The sequence below is a fragment of the Bos taurus genome, chromosome 3, assembly GCF_002263795.3.
Source record: "Bos taurus isolate L1 Dominette 01449 registration number 42190680 breed Hereford chromosome 3, ARS-UCD2.0, whole genome shotgun sequence".
In the NCBI taxonomy this organism is placed as follows: Eukaryota; Metazoa; Chordata; class Mammalia; order Artiodactyla; family Bovidae; genus Bos; species Bos taurus.
In genome coordinates, this window is record NC_037330.1 from 101,981,391 (window position 1) to 101,993,397 (window position 12,007).

At 38.7% G+C, this 12,007-nt stretch overlaps 1 protein-coding gene and 1 pseudogene across 6 annotated transcripts in view; one reads left to right on the forward strand and one right to left on the reverse strand.

Annotated features, from left to right (window-relative positions):
* The window catches only part of KLF17 (KLF transcription factor 17), a 103,575-nt gene that overhangs the window by 45,760 nt on the left and 45,808 nt on the right, over window positions 1-12,007 (reverse strand). The gene's annotated exons all lie outside the window — the stretch shown is intronic.
* LOC101906039 (dihydrolipoyllysine-residue acetyltransferase component of pyruvate dehydrogenase complex, mitochondrial-like) lies at window positions 2,208-5,337 on the forward strand (annotated as a pseudogene).

The following is a 12,007-nucleotide window of genomic DNA, read 5'->3' on the forward strand; positions in this document are numbered from 1 at the left end:
TTTAGTTAATTGTTCTTATAAAATTAAAATAGCAATTTCCAAATTAAATCTATCGAACATTTCATTCTCTTTGTACTTTTCTTTTTTTTAACTTTCGGCCACGCCCTGCAGTTTGAAGGACCTTATTTCCCCAACCAGGGATCAAACCTGCACCCTTGGCAGTGAAAGTGAAGAGTCCTAACCATTGGACCACCAGAGAATTCCCTCAAATATTTCATTATTAAAAAACAGTTTTAAGATGGTTGGGGGAAAATGGTTGGAAAGGAGTGACCACTGAAAAACTCATTCAGTGCAGTGACAGTTCTTGAACACAAACTAGTCATTCCTTCAAATAACAGCATATATATACGTGTATATATAATATGCATGTATATATATTAGAGAGAAAGAAATGCCAAAAAAAAAAAACAAAAGAAAAAAGAAAACACATACATGCACACACACTGCCTTAAGAGCAATTTTCTGTTCTTCATTTAGATTATAAAAGGCTTCAAAAGAAAACATAAATTTAATCAATTTTGTTGGTTAACATCTTTTATGTCTTCTTTAAAACTTGACTGGCTAAATTATCCCAATAGTGTGAGTGCCCTACTGTCAATCTTGGGCAGGCTATGGTTTTAAGCATTTTGATACTTCAGCAAAGAATAGTACAAATGATTTAATACAAGGACTTGCACATGGCTGCTAAAGCAACTGGAAATTTTTTTTATTTTTTAATTGAAAGATAATTGCTTTACATGATAACATGATTTTTGCTTGTTTTTTTAAAGAATTATGTTTGGCACCCACAGGTAAAACTATGACTACCTCAATAATGTACTGGACTTGCTTGGTATTAATTTTATTTATATGTGGTACTTCAATACCACTAGATGCTCTGACATTTAATTTAAAACTTTGATTTAACTATCACAACTAAAATTCAGAAATGATTTGCTCAAGATACTCATTTATGCCTATATATTTTTTTAAGACAGCAAATAATTTCATTCTTCTTCAATAAGTTTAACTTCCTTCACTTTGTGATTGTTACAGGGAAGACTATTTTGAGATTTCTGAAAACAACTGCAGATTTATTAAGGAGTGTCAGCAAACATGCCAAGTATATGCCATCTTGCTGGAGACTAAAGAGGCTAATATTTCAATTTCATTCTTACCATCTCTACATTGATTTCTTATATCTGCCTAATTGTGTATCCTGTTATCTTATTTAATTCTTTTACTAAATGAATTAGTTTTATTTATTATCTAGGGATTTTCAGGAATACTATCATATCATCTAAAAATAAAATTAGTTCTACTTTTTTTTCTCAATTTTTATACCTTTAATTGATTTCTCTTGTCTTATTGCAAAGATTTATGCCTTTGGTGTTAGCCAATGTTAACAGTAATGAGGAAAAGGATCGTCTTTGCCTGTTCCTGAACTTAGTGGAAGTGTCTTTGGTGTTTCTGCCTTAAGTAAGATGCTGATTTTAGAATTAAGATACATACAATTTATCATGTTAAGAAAGCACTAGAAGCAGATCAAGATGGTGGAGTAGGAAGACATGGAGCTCACCTTCTCCCACAAACACATCAAAAATACATCTTCACATGAAACAAGTCTCTTAGAGAACTAGCCAGAAACTGGCAGAAGAACTCCTATACAACCAAAGCTGCAAGAAAGATTTCTATGCAACCAGGTAGGACAGGAAAAAGGCATAAGGTTGGGACCTCCAACTCTGAGAGAAATCAAAAGAAGGTCCACACAGGTGGACCCTCACCCTGGAAGCAGGGCACCCCAGTCCTGGTGTCCTATACAAAGAAGGCAAGCCCCCTTGGTTGTTGGGAGAACCACTGGGACAGATGGAAGGGTGGAGAATCCTATACTCTACCCACAAAGAGTGCACAGGTGCTGGCTTGCTAACAAACAGGGCAGAGAGAGTTTTACACTGGCAGCTGCCTCGCCACACTCCCCAATCTGAGTGGGGCAAAAACTCAGGCCCTATTCACTCCATACCACAGTTAAGTGCAAGATCTGGGCAGACTTGGCCCTGGGAAAATATTTGGTCTAGCTATACAGAGACCACCCCCGAGGGCCCTGGGATGTGGCCCAGACAGGAAAGCAGTAGCCATTGTCAGTACTTACTCAAGCAGTGCTAGGAACAAGCACACTAGGTCCCTGTTCCCAACACTGTTCCCAGCTAAACAAACAGCCTGCCCACGCCATGCCACAGTTTGGCACTGGACCTGGGGCAGACAGATCCTGGAAGAAGACTGCCACAGAGGCAGCCCAGATCTCTTGTAGCAAGACAGCAATGTAAATTCCTACAGCCACAATGCCCCAACCTAGCCCCAGCCACAGCCTAGTGAGTACTCTGACCCTACCCACTCCATGCCACAGCCTTCCACTAGATCTGGGACAACACAACAGGTGAAGAGACTCAAACTTGAGCTGTGTCTGAGAGAGCTTCAGACACTTACACAAGTAACACATCAGTTCTCTGTGAGCACACGAGCCTCATGTGTTTAATACTCCTCTCTTTGGGGGCAGAGCATGCCCTCAAGGAGAATGGAACCTTTTTGAGTTCAACCCTCAGGGCTTCTACTTCAACAACTGGGGAGTAGACTACACCCTTTTTAGTATGGCAGCAGCCATGGAGCAGAGAAGAAGTCCTGCCTCACACCCTTTACAGGCTTTAGATCCTCCAACACCAACCACAGCCCCTATCAAGGTGATGGTGGCCAGCCACCCTGAGAAAAGATGTGGCTGGTGTCCATATCAAAACCAACCCTAACACCGAAGACACGGGAAGCACGCAGCCTGCACAGGGATGCTCCCAAATAAAAACAGTCTTCAAGACCACAATAGATAATCCAGCAAGATTATCATTTAGAATGGGCAAGAGAAAGAATTTCTCAGACAAGAAAAAAATAATTTAGCAATACTAAAGAGCCTCTTGATGAAAGTGACAGTGGAGAGTGAAAAAGTTGGCTTAAAGCTCAACATTCAGAAAATGAAGATCATGGCATCTGGTCCTATCACTTCATGGAAAATAGATGGGGAAACAGTGGAAACGGTGTCAGACTTTATTTTGGGGGGCTCCAAAATCACTGCAGATGGTGACTGCAGCCATGAAATTAAAAGACGCTTACTCCTTGGAAGAAAAGTTATGTCCAACCTAGATAGCATATTCAAAAGCAGAGACATTACTTTGCCAACAAAGGTCTGTCTAGTCAAGGCTATGTGAAAGTTGGACTGTGAAGAAGGCTGAGCACAAAAGAATTAATGCTTTTGAACTGTAGTGTTGGAGAAGACTCTTGAGAGTCCCTTGGACTGCAAGGAGATCCAACTAGTCCATTCTGAAAGAGATCAGCCCTGGGAGTTCTTTGGAAGGAATGATGCTAAAGCTGGAACTCCAGTACTTTGGCCACCTCACGCGAAGAATTGACTCATTGGAAAAGACTCTGATGCTGGGAGGGATTGGGGGCAGGAGGAGAAGGGGACGACAGAGGATGAGATGGCTGGATGGCATCACTGACTCAATGGATGTGCGTCTCAGTGAGCTCCGGGAGTTGGTGATGAACAGGGAGGCCTGGCATGCTGTGATTCATGGGGTTGCAAAGAGTCGAACACGACTGAGTGACTGGACTGAACTGAACTGAAACCTACCCTAAAAGAAATACTGAAGGATCTTCTCTAAATGAAAAAGATGCAAGAATCTGTATGTTGCTTTTCGGATGTTGGGTCTGTGGCACTATGTGGCGCGTCTGTGCGCGACGGGCTCAAAATACACCAAGGACAGGATTCGGGGCTCAGTAGACTGCCTTGCAGGAGGAGCCGGGAGCTCCGTGCGTGACCCCGCAGGCTGGCTCGTCACAGCAGCAAGACCACAGGGTATGGCAGGGTCTCCGCACTGTGCGGCTGGAGCCCCATCTCTTGGGCCACACCATGGAATCGCGTCTTGCTGCAGCTCTAGGGATCACCTAGCCGCCGCTGGCATAGCCTACCCACGCATCAGAAGATTCCATTGCCTTCAGTTTTCCCTCCAATGCAGGCAGGCACCATAGCCCGCTGGGAAAAGAAGGAAGGAGAAAAAAATCAATGAGGGTGAACTAATTGCAGAGGTTGAAACTGATGAAGCTACTGTTGGATTTGAGAGCGTGGAGGAGTGTTATATGGCAAAGATCCTTGTTGCTGAAGGTACCAGAGATGTTCCAGTTGGAGCAATCATCTGTATCACAGTTGAAAAGCCTGAAGATATGGAAACCTTTAAAAATTACACACTTGATTCTTTGGCAGCACCTGCCCACAAGGAGCCCCGGCATCAACCCCTGCCGCCGCTGCTCCATCACCTGCACCTTCTGCTCAGGCTCCTGGTAGCTCATCTCCTACTCACATGCAGGTGGTTCTTCCTGCCCTCTCTCCCATCGTGACCATGGGCACAGTTCAGAGATGGGGGGAAAAAAAGTGGGTGAGGAGCCAAATGAAGGAGATTTATTGGCAGAGATAGAGACTGACAAGGCCTCTATAGGTTTCAAAGTGCAGGAAGAAGGCAAAAATCATGATCCCTGAAGGCACACGAGATGTCCCTGTAGAACTCCACTCTGTATCATTGTAGAAAAAGAGGCAGGTATACCAGCGTTTGCTGACTATTGGCCAACTGAAGTAACTGATTTAACACCACCAGCACACCAGCTAGCCCATCCATCTTCAGGCCACTGGCCAGCTGCTCCAGCTGGACTAAAGGGAAGAGCGCTCCTTAGCCCGCTTGCAAAGAAGTTAGCAGCAGAGAAAGGGATTGACCTTACCCAAGTAAAAAGGACAGGACCAGATGGCAGAATCATTAAGAAGGAGATCAACTCCTTTGTGCCTATGAAAACTGCTCTCACTCTAGCAGCCGCTGTGCCTCCCCTAAGTCGAGGACTGGCTCCAGTTCCTACAGGTGTCTTCACAGATATCCCAGTCACCAACATTCACCAAGTCATTGCACAGAAGTCAATGCAATCTAAGCAAACAATACCTCATTATTACCCTTCTATTGATGCAAATATGGGAGAAATTTTGTTGGTACGACAACAAAAAAGAAGATGCTACAAGGAAAAAGCAACATTTCCGTCAATGACTATATTATAAAAGTTACAGCTTTGGCATGTTTAAAAGTTCCTGAAGGAAATTCTTCATGGTTGGACACAGTTGTAAGACAGAATCATGTTGTTGATATCAGTGTTGCAGTCAGTACTCCTGGAGGACTCATCACACCTATTGTATTTAATGCACATATAAAAGGACTGGAAACCGTTAAAAAAAGAAAAAGAAAGAAAGGGAAAATCACAATAGGAAAGGTAAATAGATAAAAGAATTGAAGATCACTTAAACAAGTCAGTACACAGTTCAAAAAATAATCAAAAAATTTTAAAAGTGATTATAACTATAATAAACAGTAAAAACATAAACTTGAAGATGTGAAATAGGACATCAAAATTACAAAATGTGGGGAGGGGAATAAAAAGGTAGATCTTTTAGAATGTGTTTGAACTTGAACAGCTATCAGTTTAAAGCAAGTGGATAGTTACGGGTCAACATACTTGAAGTCCATGGTAGCCACAAAAAAAAAAACATACAAAAGTTTTACAAGAACCAAAAAGAAAAGAACTCAAGCATATTACAGAAGAAAATCATCAAACCACAAAAGGAAAAGACAAAATGAGGAAATTAACGAAGAACTAAAAAACAATGGAAAATAAGGATTAAAATGGTAAGAAGTACATACCTATCAATAATTACTTTTAAGTGTCAATTATCTAAACGCTCTGATCAAAAGACAGTGATTGAATACAAAAAAAAAAATAGATCAAGAACCTACAATATTCTGCTTACTCGAGACTCATTTTATGGCAAAACACACACACAGACTGAAAGTTAAAGAATGGAAAAGGTATTTCATGCAAATGGAAATGATAAGAAAGTAAGGATAGCATTAGCCATATGAGACAAAATCATCTTTAAAGCAAAGGCCACAAAGAAAGGATCATGTATATAAGGATAAAGGGATCAACACGAGAGGATATCACTGGTTAACATATACACACCCAACGTATGAGCACCTAAATACATAAAACAACACTAACAGACATAAATGGAGAAACGGATACTAAATCAATAATAGTAGGAGACTTTAACAAGCCACTGACATCAATGGATAGATCATCAGAACAGAATATCGATGAGACAACAAAGGTCCTAAATGATGCAATGGACTAGCTGGACTTAACTGTTATGTACAGGACACTATAACCAAAACCAAAAACATAGGGCACATTCTTTTCAAGTGCATATTAACATTCTCTAGGATAGATCATCACATACTAAGTCACAAAATAAGTATCAATAAATTTAAGAGGATAGAAAACATTTCAAGCATATTTTCTGACCACAATGGTTTGAAACTGGAAACCAAACACAGGGGGGAAAAATGGGGAAAGAACGAACACATGGAGACTAAATAACATGCTACTAAAAAAACAATGGGTCAATGATAAAATCAAAGAAGAAATAAAAATACCTCAAAGACAAAAATGAAAACACAAACTTACAAAATATATGGGATACAGCAAAAACAGTTCTAAGAGGTAAGGTCATAGCAATACAGCCCTTTCTCAAGAAACAAGAAAAATCTCAAATAAACAACCTAACTTACCACTTAAAGAATTAGAAAAAAAAGAAGCAAAAAGTCCAAAGCCAGATAAAGAAGGAAATTAGCAAGATCAGAGAGGAAATAATTAAAATAGAGATTAAAAAAAACAATAGAAAAGATCAATAAAACCAACAGTTGATTTTTTAAAAAGATAAAATTGACAAACCTCTAATCAGACTCACCAAGAAGAAAAGAGAGGACTCATATAAACAAATTAAGAAATGAGAGACTTCCCTGGCAGTCCAGTGGTTAAGATTCCCCATTCTCAATGCAGGGGACATGAGTTTGATCCCTGGTCAGGGAACTAAGATCCCACATGCCTCATTATGCAACCAAAACAGAAATGAAAGAAGAGAAATAAAAACTGATACCAGAGAATTAAAAAAACAAACAGACAAAAGAATACAGTGAACAGCTACTTGTCAACAAATTGGACAACCTAGAAGAAATAGACAAGTTTCTAGAAACATATAACCTGCCAAAAGTGAGTTAAGAAGAAACGGATAATTTGAACAGACCAATTACTAGAAGTGAAATATGATCTGTAATAAAAAAAAAAAGAAAGAAAGAAAAGTAAACAAACAAAAACAGCAAACAGAATCCCAGGACCAGACCATTTCGCTGAGGAAATTCTACCAAACATATAAAGAAAAACTTACAGCTATCCTTCTCAAACTATTCCCAAAAATTCAAGTGCAAACACTCTCAAATTCATTTTATGGAAGTCACCATTACCCTGATACTAAAATCAGACAAAGACATTATCCTAAAAAAGAAATCACAGGTCAATATCTTTGATGAACGTAGATACAAAAATCTTCAACAAAATATTAGCAAACCCAATCCAATAGTGCAAAAAAAGGACCATTTACCATGATCCAGTTGAATTCAGTCCAAGGTCACGAAGATGGCTCAGGATACACAAATCACTGTGATATGCCATATTAACAAAAGGAAAGACAAAAACCACATGATCATTCAATAGATACAGAAAAAGCATTTGACAAAATTCCATATACGTTCATGATAAAAACTTTCACCAAAGAGGGTTTGGGGGAATATATCTCAACATAACAAAGTTCATTTACAACAAACCCACAGCCAACATAATAGTGAAAAGCTGAAAGACTTCCTGCTAAAGTCAGGAACAAGACAATAATTTCTCTCTCCCCAGTTCATTTTAACACAGAATTGGAAATCCTAGCCACAGCAATCAGACAAGAAAAGGGAATAAAATATACCCAAATTGGACAGAAAGGGGTAAAACTGTCACTATTTGCAGATAACAATATACTAAATAGAGAATCCTAAAGTCTCTACACAAAAACCAGTAGGACTAATAAATGACTTCAGCAAGGTAACAGGATAGTTGATTAATGTACAGACATCTATTTCATTTCTATTCACTAATAACAAAATACCAGAAAAAAGTTAAAAAGCAATCCCATTTAAAACTGCATCTAAAAAAATACCTAGGAATAAGCTTATCCAAGGAGATGAAAGACCTATATGTTGAAAACTATAAAACATTGATAAAACTGAAGATGATTCAAAGAAAAAGAAATATATTCCATGCTCTTGAATAGGAGGAATTAATATTGTTAAAATGGCCATACTACCCAAAGCAATCTACAGATTTAATACAATCCTTATCAAAATACCCATAACATTTTCCAAAGAACTAGAACAAATAATCTTAAATTTTATATGGAACCGCAAAAGAAAAGAATGGCCAAGGAAATCCTGAGAAAAAAGAACAAAGGTGGAGGTATAACCCTCCCAGACTTCAGACTATACTACATATATACAATAATCAAACAGCATGTGTTGGTGTAAAAACAGACACATAAATCAACGAATCAGAATAGAGAGCTCGTGAATAAACCCATATGCCCATGGTCAATCAATCTACATATAAAACAGTAAAAATAGAACATTTCTGATCACTATATAAAAAATTAAACTGAAAATGATTTAAAGACCTAAATGTAAGACATACCATAAAATTTCTTGAAGAGAACATAGACAAAAACACTCTCTGACATAAATTGTTTCTTACATCAACCATTCTTAGCAATGGTTTCTTAGATCAGTCTCCCAAGGAAAAAGAAATAAAAGCAAAAATAAAGAAATGGCACTAATCAAATTTAAAAGATTTTGCACAGCAAAAGAAACCATTGACAAAACAAAAAGACAGGGACTTCCTGGCAGTCCAGTGACTAAGGCTTCACCTTCCAGTACAGGGGGTGCAGGTTCCATCCCTGGTTGAAGAGCAAAGATCCCACATGCCTTGTGGCCAAAAAACCAAAGCATAAAACAGAAGCAATATTGTAACAAATTCAATACAGACCGTAAAAATAGTCCACGTTAAAACACACACACACACACACACACACAAATACAGAATTAAAAAAATAAGAAAAAAATGAAAAAGACAAACTACAGAATGGGAGAAAATATTTGCAAACAACGCAACCAACAAAGTGTTAATATAAAAAATATAGAAACAGCTCATACAACTCAATATTGAGAAAACAAACAACTCAATCAGAAAAACGGGCAGAAAAACAGACACTTTTCCAAAGAAGACACACAAATGGCTAACAGGCATATGAAAAGATGCTCAAAATTTCTAATAACTAGAGAAATGAAAATTAAAATCACAATAAGGTATCACCTCACACTGGTCAAAATGGCTAGTATCAAAAAGTCTACAAATAATAAATGCTTGAGAAGGGGCAGAGCAAAGGGAACTCTCCTACACCACAGAGGGAACATAAAGTGGCACAGTCACAATGCAAAACAGTATGAAGCTTCCTTAAAAAACCAAAAATGGACTTCCCTGGTGGTCCAGGTCCTCAGAATCTTTCAGGTAGCTACAAAGTCAAAACTAGTTGCATTATAGTACAAATACGTTATTTGCCTCTTTCACTCTGATTATCTTACTAGTGTGTGGAGTTTTCTAGAAGCTATACGATGTGCTATTGCAACAGATTGAATGCAGATATACGTATAAGAGAATCAGTTGTCTTCTCTTAAGCCAGACATTAAAGAGATTTTTTTTAATGTAAAAATAATGTCACTCTTCACATGAACTTTTTGTTTTGAGAAATATAGTTGTTTTTCATAAAAATACTACATTGTTGCTTTTAAATTAATTTCTAAAATATTTTTAATTCTCAGTTTTAATATCAAATATAGTAAATAGTGGTAGATATAACCCACAAGTACAAAAGGTCTTCAAGGCACTCAAATTTTAAAAGTGTAACAAAGTCCTGAGACCAAAAAATCTGAGAACAGATACTTGAATGTGGATGGGTGTGTTTGATGGTAGTTTTTATTCTGCAATTTTTTTGGTTCTGTTTTGCGTTGCATGGCTCAACATTTTTCTCTTTTGATTATTTTCCTCTTTACCATCTAAACTCCAAAGGGTGCCTTCTCCCTTCCTTTTTTGCATTCTATTCCCCTGGAAGAATTGCTTTTCTGAGATTGCCTCCCTAGTCCTGAAATGCCTTTTTATATCCCTTCCCATGGTTGGTGCTCTGATCCACAAGGATTCTTTTTCAGTATTTTTCCCCACAGTAGCAATTTTAGATCAATCTTTGACCTGCTGTTAGCTGTCCCCTCTTCTTTTCTGCAGTTTTTCCTGCCCTTGCTCTCCACAAAGATTTGCAATAGAATCATGAAAGACCTCACTGGGACTTGGTTTTGCTTTTCTACTTACAGGTAATTTGAAGTTTGGGCATTCTCTGTCATCTAGCTATGCTAAAAGTATAGGTTTTGTCTTTTTTTTTTTTTTTTTTTCTTGCTCTATATCAGGAGTCAAGAAACTTTTTCTTAAAGTTCCAGATAATAAACATTTTAAGCTTGCAAGTTATACTATCTCTATAACTGCAACCCTGCCATTGTAGCATGATGGCAGCCATAAAGACAATGCCTAAATGAAAGGGTATAACTGTGTTCCAGTAAATATGTATTTACAAAGACAGTTGCCCATCCCTTAGGACATCATGTGTTGACTCCTCTTCTATACTGCTATTTGGAATGTAAAGATATTCATACTTGCTGCTGCATTTGGAATGTAAAGAGATTCATACTTAGGCAGCAGCTAATCCTTTGCAGGGCTTCCTCAGTGGCTCAGCAGTAAAGAATCTGCCTGCAGTGTAGGAGACACAGGAGAGGAGGGTTCAATCCCTGGGTCAGATAGATCCCCTGGAAGAGGGCATGGCTACCCACTCCAGTATTCTTACCTGGAGAATCTCATGGAGAAAGGAGTCTAGTGGGCTACAGTTGATAGAGTGGCAAAGAGTTGGGCACGACTGAAGTGACTGAGCATGCGTGCATGTATGCATTGTTCTTTGCATAGGGGTTCTTCATATATGCAAAATAAAATATGAGTCTCTTTGCGGTGGACACTGAGATGCACTACCTAGATGCCCCTTCAGACAGAACTTGTTTTCCAGCTATAGGGAGTGTATTAAGCAGACAACTTCCAGCTGTCAGCTGTTTCAGGATCTGCCACATTTGCAAGTGACTGCCCGCCCAAGGTCGGTCGCATAACAGTGCAGTCCGTCTCTGGTGACTGAGGCAGGCTGTGGGGTCTAAAGACCCAACTATTTTGACATAATATTGAACACTTTGACATGCAGTATTTGCTCCAGAGCTCCCTGAGCTCTGTAGGACCTGTATCATAGTTTAAGTTCTTCCTCTGCCCAATCCTCCTTCCTCCTACTTCCTTTCACAAGTGTTGATCTCTAAAAAATTTCTTGTACCTCAAATTCTATCTCAACATCTGCTTCTGGAAAACTCAATCTGTGACATCCTTGTTGGTTATATGGATTGCAAATATCTTTCTCTGTGACTTATGATTGGTTATGCTACATTTTCCCCCAATAAAGTCCCACTTTACTTCTATCATCTATTTACCTTGAGCTGTTCTCTCTCCTTCCGTAAAGGTTTAACCCCTGGCTTGCTGTCTCTCTCTACAATGCTGCTCCTGTGATAATCCTGATAATTTCAGTATGCACAAGATGGTCCTTCTAATGCCTTAGCCCCTCAGTTCCTTTGCATCCTTTCTACCTGTGGTCTTTTTACTCATCTGCCTCTACCTCAACCATTCATTCCCACTGTCACACCCTAGATCTTGTCATTACAAATGACTGCAGCTCCTCTATAATCCCTATTTCATACTCCCCTGTCCAATCAATTCCTCCTACACTTCCAGCTCATACCTTCTAATGCTTCAATTCCAGTTATCCATCATCTCACCATTACTTATAATCCATTAATCTTACCACCTTTTCACCATCCTAGATCCTCTCAAATCATTC